Below are 11,620 nucleotides of genomic sequence, written 5' to 3' on the forward strand. Positions count from 1 at the left end.
TGCGTTTTCTGCCTCATGCTGAATCTGCATTTGGGGCTGTCCTTGCTACTCCTCCACCTCTTTTGTACTGAAAGCCCTCTCTAAAGCATTCATCGCCAGCAATACATTTCTAGTGCAAACAACAATGCTGCCATAAACCCATTGCTGCAGTGTCTTTGTTTTTGAGATACAAAGATGAAAATTGCCAACTGCAAACTAGCCCGTTTCCTTAAGCTGGAAAAGGAGGTTGTATGTACTGGTGTAGAGGGATGTCAGAGAATCCCGACAAAAATGCAAGCGGAAGTAGAAATTACTGACGTTTGCTATTTCATTCCATGTCCAGGACAGAAATCAATTAAACACCTGTGAATAAAATTGGTATTTCTTGTTGTTACTGCTTTCAGTCTGCAATGACATGTAATTGATAATGCCTCCCCCCACCCCTTCACACTGAATTTCCTTTCCATTGAAATGAGGAAATAACATAACAAGTCCGCTAAACCTTTTGGTGTAGTAAAATTGTAGCTGGGTTCCAATGTGCTGCATCGCAGTCCAGACGAAGCCCTGGTTGTTGCGTGGCTCCCTGGCCAGCAAGGCAGCCCAGCCTAGCCTTGTCTTGCCAGTCAGGCCTTGTATTCAGACCTACTAAAATTCAGCCAATCAGGGGCAGGCAAATTGGCTTACGCCTTGTGGGTTCGCCTACCTCATAGCAATCGTCACAACTTTGGCATTGGGAAAGCCTTAGTATTGGTTGGAGGGGAGGTTGTAGCCTCTACCTGCCCCTCCAAATTATGGGTATCCAGTTAAAGGAATCTGGGAGTTGCTTCTGTCCAGGTGCCCAGGCAGTGGCTGGAGCCACAGCACACCTCAAAATGACGATCCCACAGTGGGCGCTTCTAGTTGATGTAAGTCATAGGTCCCCCCTCCAGCTGTCGGGTTGACCTAGGTTTTACTTCCAGCCAGTGGGCCTGGAAGTTCATGGTGTTACCCAATGCCTATGCCAAACCTCTGACACCTGTCAATCAAAAAAGTTGTGGCCTTATTTGATCCCAATACACTGTCTTATCTGTTATTGTTGGTCGGTAGCATACAATGTAATTTATTTAATTAATTGTGTAAGTGAAATAATTTTGTCATAGCATGTGGTGGGATGAATAGATTAATTTTTGGCAGGAGGTGAACTGCCGTGGAACAGAAACAGTGCTGTATACAATGGATACAGAGCAGAAAGGAAAACAATGCCTTCTTCCTATTGGTACTGTTATTCTGTGCTTCTTAAACATACCCATTAAGTACCACCCTTTTCCATCTGTGGCCATGCCCCATTTTTCTACTGACTGAGGGCAGAACACTTCTCACACATCTGACAAAGAGAGCACTAGTCCATGAAAGCAAAATTCTGCAAGAAGAACATGGTTGGACTACAAGGTACCACCAGAGCATTGTTTCTTCTGCAAAAAGGCCTGACATAGCTACCTTAAACAATTCAGGTAGAAAAACTGGGGAGGGGGGAGGATATGCACCCCTCCTACTGGATGTACTCTAAATCACACCACTCCCTATATAGCAAATCTTAGAGCAGACATGGCGCAGGTCTGCCGCCATAATGTCTTTCTCTCGCTAAGAGGCAATTAGATGCAATTCATTACCAAACTGGGAAGTAATGTCTAAATTAGACACTTTTTCCATCTTTGGGCAGAAATTGAATCCCCCCCCCCCATTAGATGTTGTTTTCCAATTTTAAGAGCATGCTGTTTCACATTTGAAGATACCATTTGGCAAAAACAAAAGAATCTCACGAACATGAAACGTGATGCCCTCAACTTGCTGTGCCTCATCGAGTCTGGACAGGGGTCTAAATGAATTTGTAGTGTGAATATATCGCCGATTCATTTTTGTGGCTGTCTGTAGGGCAGGAGGAATTTTGCTTGTTGACGTTTGATTGAAACCTGCATTAGCTGCCAGCGCCCACACAAACCGGAAAAAAGAACTTAAAGGCAAGTGAGAGATTGACTGTAGACATGTACATCTGATCTGACTGATTTTCACACTTCCCTAGATTTAACTAAGAGCTGCTTTCACAGAAGCTCTGGCAAACCCATGCCCTTTCTAAATAAAATTATGAACAATTTGCAAACGTATGTGTGACCACATGGAATACAAATAAGGAGACTGCTTGTGAAATTCCTTCCATTAACTATAATTTCATTTATTTAAGGTTTTCTTTTTAATATTCTTCCTTTCCATAAAATGTGCCCGAGGCAGCTTACAATCAATGTGGAACAATTTAAACAAATCAATATATAAAAAATTGCTAGAATAAGCCACCTGTAAGATAAGGAAACAGCCTAAATGAACAATTGGCAGCAGCAGAAGGCACAAAGTGTGTCTTACATTTGATACTAAACAGATTAAATCTATGAAGCAATTAACAAGATAGCAATTGAGTGGAGGAGGGGAACTAGGCAGCCAACTGGAGAACAACCACTGAGAAAATCCTCTCTGCAACAGCTATTGGCTAAACTACAGGTTACCAGGGCCAGCTCTAGATTCTGGGGAGCCCTTAGGCATTTACACCCCACATTTCTTCCATTGTGAAACCCAAAGCATCATACCTGTAGTTCCCAGGCAGTCACTCTTCTAGACAATGACCAGATAAGCTTTAGCAAGGCTGTGGCCTCAGGCTTTATTGGGGTGAGGAAAAGAGGTGGCAGAAAAAGAGAGAGAAACAAGTGGCCTTATCCCCCCACCACTAATCCCACCCTCTGTTGGCTTTAACCCCGTCCACAATTGGCCTGCAGTCCCTGATGGGTTATCCCCAAAGGAAAATACAGCCCTTGACAGGGGTGGAATCTACACACATATAAAAAATGCTGTGAAAATGCTTTTTAAAAAAAAAGTTTTGAAAAATACATTGAATTTGTCATAGCTCACTGTCGCCATCTAGTGTCACATTTGTATATTGCATGTCCTTCACATAAATTATCTGTCCAAAATTCCTGGGTGCCAGCTTGATTGTATGTGAAGCTGTGCACAAGTTTTCCTACCTGGAGATAATCCTCATGCAGGAAAGAGTCACCTAGTAGTAATTAGAAATGTGTGTTTGCGCCCTTGGAAAGTGCGACTGTTTGGAACCAGATTATGGCAATGACTGCAGTGCTGGCATTTTGTTAATGGATCAACGTCTCCTTTTGTTTCTTTAGTTTGCATAGTTTGATTAAGAGACCAAAGTATGAATGAAAGAAACGCAGATAATTCTCTTTATAGAGATTGCACTGTGTGGAAACTGTGGCTTTCTGAGTTAATCAAGCATCCCTGAAGAGCTGCCAACATTCATTTTCCTTGTAATGCCCATTAGAATGCAAGAGGAAGCAGACGACACATCATGGCCAAACACCTGACGTTCTGGCATTGTGAATGTAACGGGGGTGAAGAAATAATTCTCTCATCATCAGTCACTAACAAAAGCAGTACAGGAAGAAAGATAGAAGGAAAGTGGGATGTAAGGCTGGAGGCAGAATTCAAGGCTATATTGCACATTTTGAGCATTTTTTAAATTTAAGTTGTTGAACTCTTAACACTCATCAACCCCAGCCAGTGTTGTCAGAGCTCAGGGATGATGGGATTCCAAAAATATCTGGAGGGCCAGAGGGTCCCAAGCAGGGCTGTAGACTTTTCTAAAATGGAGCCATGGGGATGTGATTTTCTTTCCCAGGCAGAGAGTCTTCGGGAAAGTTTTTCCAGAGAAATGAGACCAAGCTGACAGCGTTGGGGAGGGGAGGGGGTGGAGAACCTTCCAAGAATCAGCCCAACTCACATTGCAATTCAGGGTACACACAGCGCCAGCGAACACTCCTACAGAATAAGTCCATCAGCTGCCTTAATGCCCATGTTCTTCATAAGTATTCTTCAAACCAGCTATTGGCAAAAACAGAAATGAAGTATCCTCTAAAAGGTTTACTAATAAAAGGAAACAGGCTTTCATTTTGAAAAAAATAAATCCATACTCAATCCAAGATAACAAAATATATAGAAGAATTAATAGGAATAGCCTATGAAAAGTATAGCATGGACACGATGAATTCATGATGAAATCCCTGGCATAGACATTTTGCCACCTGAGGTGGACCCCAAAATGGTGCTTGTTCCCTGCCAGGGAAGAAGAGGTGAGGGAAGATCTGCATCAGGAACAAAGGAGGTGGGGAAAGAAAGATCAACAGCTGTCCCTGTGGATCCTGCCACCTGAGGTGGCCACCTCACCTTGGCCTCATGGATGGGCCTGCCTTGAGGGGAATGCAGGCGAGCATAGTTCCAGGACTTTTTTCAGAGCAGGAGCAATGATGAAGTGATAGCAAGGCTTTCAAATTCTTTTGAAAAACTAGAGGGTCTCAGCTTAAAAAAAAATAAAAAAATCACCCCCACTCCCCAGGTGGCAGCCCTTTCACCAAATCAGCCCAGTGAGAATTGCCCTTGTTCAGAAACCATGGGACACTGGGGGCACACCCACACCATACATTTAAAGCAAATGGTTCCCCCCAAAAATCCTGAGAAGTATAGCTTGCCATCGCAGAGCTGCAATTCCCAGCACCCTTAACACATTGCAACAGTGTGGGAAATTGTGTGAATTAAATGTATGGTACCGATGTGCCCTAAGGGTTAATAGGAAAAGGAAAAAGGAAAAAGGAAAACTGGGAGTGTGAGGAGGGGAGGGGGAGATTTGAGTGTCCTTATCAGCCGATGAATGAAGATTAAACCTTGCTGCCTAAGCTGTGTGGTCCTGCTCCTTCAGCACAGCCATTGGAGGATTACACCCTGCCCTACCTATCAGTGAATGTCATCAGTGATGTCAGGTGGGTGTGGTTTTAGGGGGGAAGTGGCTTGGAGGGCCAAATTGGACTCCCTAGCAGGCCATGATTGGTCTCCACATACTGGAGCTTTTTTGGCCCTATGGTACCCCTGCCCGTACGGGCCAGTCGTGTCCAACTCTAGGGTTGCGTGCTCATCTCGCTCTAGAGGCCGTGAGCCAGCGCCGTCCGAAGACACTTCCGGGTCACGTGGCCAGCGTGACGAAGCTGCAGCTGGCGAGCCAGCACCAGCGCAGCACACAGAAACGCCGTTTACCTTCCCTATTTATCTACTTGCACTTAAGAGTGCTTTCGAACTGCTAGGTGGGCAGGAGCTGGGACCGAATGACGGGAGCTCACCCCGCTGCGGGGATTCGAACCGCCGACCATACGATCGGCAAGTCCTAGGCACTAAGGTTTTACCCACAGCGCCACCCGCGTCCCTCTTTTGGCCCTATACTAGGAGGTAAATACAAATTTTGCTTGGGGTTCCCTAGTATTTGCTAGTAGCAGGCTGAAGCCTTCAGCAGGCATCTGAGCAAAAATCTAGCCTTATTAGCCCATCTGTGCCCTATATCTTTCTTCCTAAGTTTCAGGGTTAGACATTTCAAAACAGTGCCTCAAACGCGGCAAATGACACAAACTAGAACACAAAGGCCTTTTCCAAAAAGAACAAAGCTCTTTTGAAGGCAGCTCAAATTGTCAATGCTAAATTAAAAATTAAAAATCCATTCCGTGGGCTGAAGAGAGATGGTGAGTGTGCCAGACAGCCCTTAGGGCGATGACGTTAAAAAAAAAAATTCTTTCCACTACAGCTATAAAGCTCTCTTTCGTAATATATTTATCGCGTCACGAAATATATAGCTGACTTGCATGAATATGTTGCATGGGTATCGTTTTCTTTGGCAGCATCTATGTGAAAACAGCTTGGATGAGTAATAATGAAACCTGTGGAAAAAAATCTGGTTCCTTTACTGCCTAATTATTGATGGGCATCAAAAGCAGCAGGCTGGTGTGTGCTGTGCTTTTTTAAAGGATTTTTCCTCCCTCAATCCAATAAACAACTGATGCATGCTGTTTGCACAAAATTAAGAGTTATATGCTCATAAACATATAAACATCAGCTATATTTTTCAAGCAGTGTGTTTAATATGTATTAAATTGAAGTTTTATCTTTGCTTAGCACTAAGATGACAAAGCAAAATGTGGGCAACAGCGAAGGCTGATGGTGCTAATATTAGACAATCCGTCCATCTCCACCATGCGCTTGGCCTTACCAAGCAAAAAGAATGTGCCATATCTCATATTGCCCATGTTAGACTTCTCTGCAATTGTATTGACCTTGCCTGTCAAAGCAAAAGACATATGGCTTTAATACCGAACAACACTTCGTTCTCATAACAAAGCTCTGTTGCACGTACTGCACACTAGTGCTCAATAGCCAGGAAAGTTGAACTCAATCCTGCTGTTTAGCACTTAGCTCTCCTCACTGGCTGGCTGACACATGTCAGAACTTCAAAGCTCGGTCATAAACTATAAGCCACAATCTTGGTGTAATCAGCAGCAAAATCCCCGTTGGCTGTAAATGTGAAAGTCCAGGGGTTGCAAGCAATGTTTCTGCGCAAGCTAACCTTATCATCCAGTCCTTGCAGGGTGCTTCAGCCACAGACAGAGATTGGCTTCGGATCAGTGTAGTCTGTGCCAATGGTGCCATTATTTCAGCCTTAGTACATGAGGCCTGCAAAAAGTCACATCAAAGGGAGGAATTCACTTTGAGGCTTGCAAATAGTCCACAATGTTTTTGGTGAGTGTCAGAATCAGGTTCTGCCCTAACAAAATGCGGTTCAACTCATGTTTGGATCTTGCCAACATAGATTTGCTTTAAAAAAATTCCTTATAGGAAGAGCTGTGTGAAGCTCTCCTAACAAAGGAAACATTCATACCTTACATTTAAAGTAGTATTGTACCACTTTAGTAGTTGTGGAGATTCCTGAGAACTGCAGCTTCTTAAGGGTGCTGAGAATCGTAGCTTTGCAAGTTCAGCACCTTGAGCAAACGGCAGTTCCCAGAATTCTCCATTACTGCTAAAGTGACATAGGAGTGCTTTAAATGTATGGTGCAGATGGAACTAGAAACAAGAAGACTTGACTATGAATGGGTGTGGGCTTGTTACCGTTAGCCACTAGAGGGCAGGCACAGTTAACCTTAGCTGAGTCTCAGCCCCAGGATCAATACCAAAGATCAGCACTTTGATATCAGGCAAGTGCTGTACTTTTTGGGGGGAGCTGCTAAAGATTTCTTTTGTTTAAGTGAGCCTACCCAGACACTTACATTTGACATGTACTTTAATATGTACATATTATTTTACAATGCATATTTTTTTAAACTGCTAACTTTATTGATAATTTTATTGTATATTTTATATTTTATGTAAGCTGCTTAGAGGATTTGATGATTAAGCTGCATATAAATCCTGTTAAAAAAAGTATAACAAAAGAATAAAAACAACCTTTCTCTTCATTCGTGTTCCACCAGCAACTGAAGACACTCATTTTAAACAAGCTTTTTAATTCTGTTGCAGCTTAATGTATATATTGTTAGTTCTGCTCTTTATGTGCTGCTGTTTCTAGTTTGGTAATTTGGGTTTTAATGGTTCGATAATTTTTGCATATAGATTTGTCGGCTGCTGCAAGGAGCTTCTTTGTGGAGGGGGAAGTGGGATATGGATTTTTAAAAATGAAAATGAGCAATTAATCAGGTAGTCCCTCATTCAGATCTCTCCCCTGCCTTGAACTGAGTATACAAGTGGGGCCTGCAACAAAAGGTTGCATTGTGGAGCATTGCTGCCCAAAATTCCAGCTGTTCCCTTCCCTGTTGTGCTCCAGAAGATTCTCTCAAAGCCTGGGGTCTCAGTGAGGTAAAAGCCTTTTACCAAAACAGTTGTCCAAGAAAGTACAGTCCAAGGTACAGCATAATCTCAGTTAAGCCAAGCCCAATCACTTTATATTCTGTGGCCTCCTAAACCACATTCTAGCTCAGGCATCACCAAACTCAACCCTACAGATGTTTTGGGACTACAACTCCCATCATCCCTGACCACTGGTCCTGTTAGCTAGGGATGATGGGAGTTGTACAGTGGTACCTCGGGTTACATACGCTTCAGGTTACATACGCTTCAGGTTACAGACTCCGCTAACCCAGAAATAGTACCTCGGGTTAAGAACTTTGCTTCAGAATGAGAACAGAAATCGTGCTCCGGCAGCGCGGCGGCAGCGGGAGGCCCCATTAGCTAAAGTGGTGCTTCAGGTTAAGAACAGTTTCAGGTTAAGAACGGACCTCCAGAACGAATTAAGTACTTAACCCAAGGAACCACTCTAGTCCCAAAACATCTGGAGGGCCGAGTTTGGGGATGTCTGTTCAAGCTGCAGCTGCTTGGTAGTAACTAAGTTTTAGGGATTCTTCATTCACAAGTAGACCCCTTACTCATGAGCCACATGATGACTCAAAGTCTGTAGACATACGCTGTGTCATGGCTCTTTGGATTGGACTCTGGGCCTTTTGGCACCAATCTTCTCAGAGACTGAGGGGTGGCTCTTCCTCCTCCTCCTCTGTAATGGGTTTAGGGGTTGCTCGTGCGTAAGTTGCCGCCACTCCTGGCTGGTTACCTGGTTGAACCCTTTCTGACCGGACAGCTTCTAGCTTCGTGGCTGTCTCAGTCGCTGGCAGTATCCGTCAGTGGGCGTTTCTTGAACTTCTTCCAGCACAAAAGTTCTTTGACGCCTAGTCTCCGCCTAGTCTCCCTGCGCGGAAGCCTTCTGCGCAGGGAGGGTGTGGGCAGCGGAGGACCCGTACTCTCTCCGCTGGTCTCCGGCGAGGAGTCTTGGAGCCTCCTCTCCGATTCCCCCATCTGCCCCCCTTCTCCACTGGTGTTACGCTGATTTCCTTCCCCAGCGGACGGACTGCCTCTCTCCCTACTGGGACCCTCTCCGGCATCCCTCTGGAGCCTTCCCTCCGCCTCTAGCTCAGATGGCAGTTCCCTGACATCCTCTAACAAAGTTCTTCAGCAGGTCTCAACCTAGACAGCTCCACAGGAAGATTCTCAGCACTGGTGCTAGGAGGCCCTGCCTGTTGCTCAAGGTTCTTGCCCTGTGAAGCGTCTGGTTTGTCCTCCAAGGACTCAGTGTCTGGCACCAGCTCAGGGCTAGGCAGGATGGCCCCACCCCTGATTTTCCGCCCCGCACATAACAGCCAGTCAGAATTTACACTGAACTATTTTAAGGGTTCGTTCTATAGGACTAAACTTTTTTTTTATACTTCTGCAAACTTCTAGTACTTCTACTGCTGCCTCCCTGGACAGATGTTGCCAATCTGGCTGTGTAAGAAATGACATTCACAGCCTGGACATTGGAAAAAGAGGGAACAATTAACCAACATGCTACTATTCTTCCGAAGAATTATGACCCAAATCTGTACCTCTCTTTTTTTGTGTGTGGGAGAAGTTTAATTTTCATTTTTATTCTCTGTATTTCCTTCCTTCTTTCTCTATTTCCTTGTTTCAGGGATTCCCATACTGTGTGACTCATAGACCACCAGTTGGTCCATGAGCTTCATTCAGGTGGTTCATGGAGTGTTGGTGAAAATACCGTTACAAATCATGCAGCATCTACTGAACTGCTTTACCATTGATACAACAAGCAGAAAAATCATTAAGTGGTCCACCGAGAGCAATTGTAAAGTGATCTGTAGGGATGGAAATGGGAGTGTGGGAACCCCTGCCTCATTTCTTACATGGTTTTGAATTGTATGGTTTTGATTAAATACATTTTTAAAAAGCAATATTAAAAAATGATTAACAAGCATTATTATGTTTCGATAAGGAAGGCAGTGAGAAAAAACGGTCATTTTTTATAACATATTGGAATAATAAGGATTCAGCCTTGAAGAATATTGGGAATGTTATAAAGGAGGTGTTGATATGAATAAGGCTTTGGCACTGGGTGGTTAATAATGTATCTGGTTAGCAATATAATGGCTTCGAATTTGAAAAACAAAACAAAAACAAAGGCAGGGCATTAATTTGGGAGTAGGAGGGTAGAGATTTCTTATCATCATTACATTTGAAGCTATAGAAAAAGTTTGTACAAAGCATTTGCGGAATTTTAAAAAATGCAAATGAAAAATTATTATTATTTAATTGCTACATCGCCATTCCTCTCACAGTGCAGAGCAACATGGCAACATAACTTGATTATTGCAATGTGCTCTATGCGTGGCTACCCTTGAGCCTGGTCTGGAGGCTCCAGCTACATTGTGCGCCCAATTTTATGGAACTCCTTTCCAGTTGATGTCTGACAGGCCTTCCTCCCTTATGGCACCTGTTGAAGACCTTTTTATTCCAGTGGGCATAGCTGCCAACTTCCTGGGGCCCTGGGTGCCCAAGCACCCACAGAATTCCCCATGAAGGGGCAGGGCACCCACAAATTTCGGTGCCAGGCCATGCACGCTGCATGGCACCTATGGCCCTAGGCACCCATGATTGCAGGGCCAAGCTGACACTCTTGCCGGCAGCCATTTTATGTTTGTTTTTGTCGTTATAACTGATGTTTACTTCTGGGGCATTGTATCTTTGTAAACTATTTCGAGATGACTGCAGTTCAGAGATACATGAAGGTTTTAAATAAATAAATCAAATGAATAACAATCACTTGCAAAAACTGCAGGACTATGGCGAGTCACGACTTCTAAGCCCAGTCTGCTTTACAGCGTTGGGGTGAAGTATTGGTGGGGAATCTATTTATGCTATCTTGAGCACCACAGAGGAAAGGCATGTTGTATAAAGTAATAAATATGAAATACAAAAGGTGTAGTTTCTTCTCACACATCATTGCACAGCACATCTCTTGGGTCATTGTCCCTGAAGGGTGCTTTACATGTGTCGAGACTTACCACATCTCAGTCTCAAATAGTATTGTGTTATAACAAAGAAAGTGCCTCTGAGCAATGTGCAGAGTGCTTGTTACTACATTTCATTTCAATCCTATCCTTCCTTTTTTATTATTAAAAAAGCACACATTCTCCCACTTTTATTCTCACAACAGCCTTGTGAGGTAGGTTAAGAAGATGAGTTAGACTAGCAGAAGATAATGTACAAGTGCTGTGACGCTGAGGAGTGACTTGCGCCCAGGTTTTCCCAGTTTTATTTACAGTATTACATTACAGCATCCAAAGAGCTTGAGGTGGCAAACATGGCTCTCCTCCTCTCCATTTCATCCTCACAACAACCTTGTGAGGTAGGCTAAGCCGAGAGGCTGGTGAGCTCCATGGTTGAGTGAGGAGATTTGAATCCTGGTCTCCCTGGTCCTAGTCTAGCACTGTAGCCACTACACGATACTGCCCATCACACATTATTATTATTATTATTATTATTTCACTGTTTCAACCCACATGCGAGAGAAGAGCTGCGACGGGCTTTGAGCCCAGACACCTCTCCTTCAGGTTAGAGGAATGACAGAAAGCTTCTCCTCAGAGAATAAAATCGAAATAAGCTTTCGCGCCTTTTCTCCCGCGCTTTGCTTCGCGCCAAAAACCCGCGCGCCCCCGCCCCCCAGCGAGCACGCGCCTTTCCCCATCCTCCTCGCGCGCTTCCCTCGTTCTCTCCCAAGCTGGAAACGAATGAGGATGCTTCCCGCCTTCTCTCTCTCTCCCCCCACCTCCGCCGCCCCTCTCTACTCTTCGCCCCGCCCTGCCAGTCAAGAGCCGAGAAGGCGTCACGCGGGCTTCCGAACCGACCGACCAAT

The 11,620-nt window shown here is 44.3% G+C and overlaps 1 long non-coding RNA gene across 1 annotated transcript; it reads right to left on the bottom strand.

The window, feature by feature from the left end:
• Nucleotides 1-2,211: 2,211 nt before the first annotated feature.
• On the bottom strand, nt 2,212-11,503 carry LOC308463118. The gene is made up of 3 exons (XR_013979450.1): nt 11,268-11,503; nt 6,455-6,561; nt 2,212-3,897 (listed from the first exon to the last, which is right to left on the bottom strand). It is a non-coding gene; the product is annotated as an uncharacterized lncRNA (long non-coding RNA).
• Between the last annotated feature and the right edge of the window lie 117 nt (nt 11,504-11,620).

The sequence above is a fragment of the Podarcis pityusensis genome, assembly GCF_964106645.2.
Source record: "Podarcis pityusensis genome assembly, chromosome: 14".
Lineage (NCBI taxonomy): Eukaryota > Metazoa > Chordata > Lepidosauria > Squamata > Lacertidae > Podarcis > Podarcis pityusensis.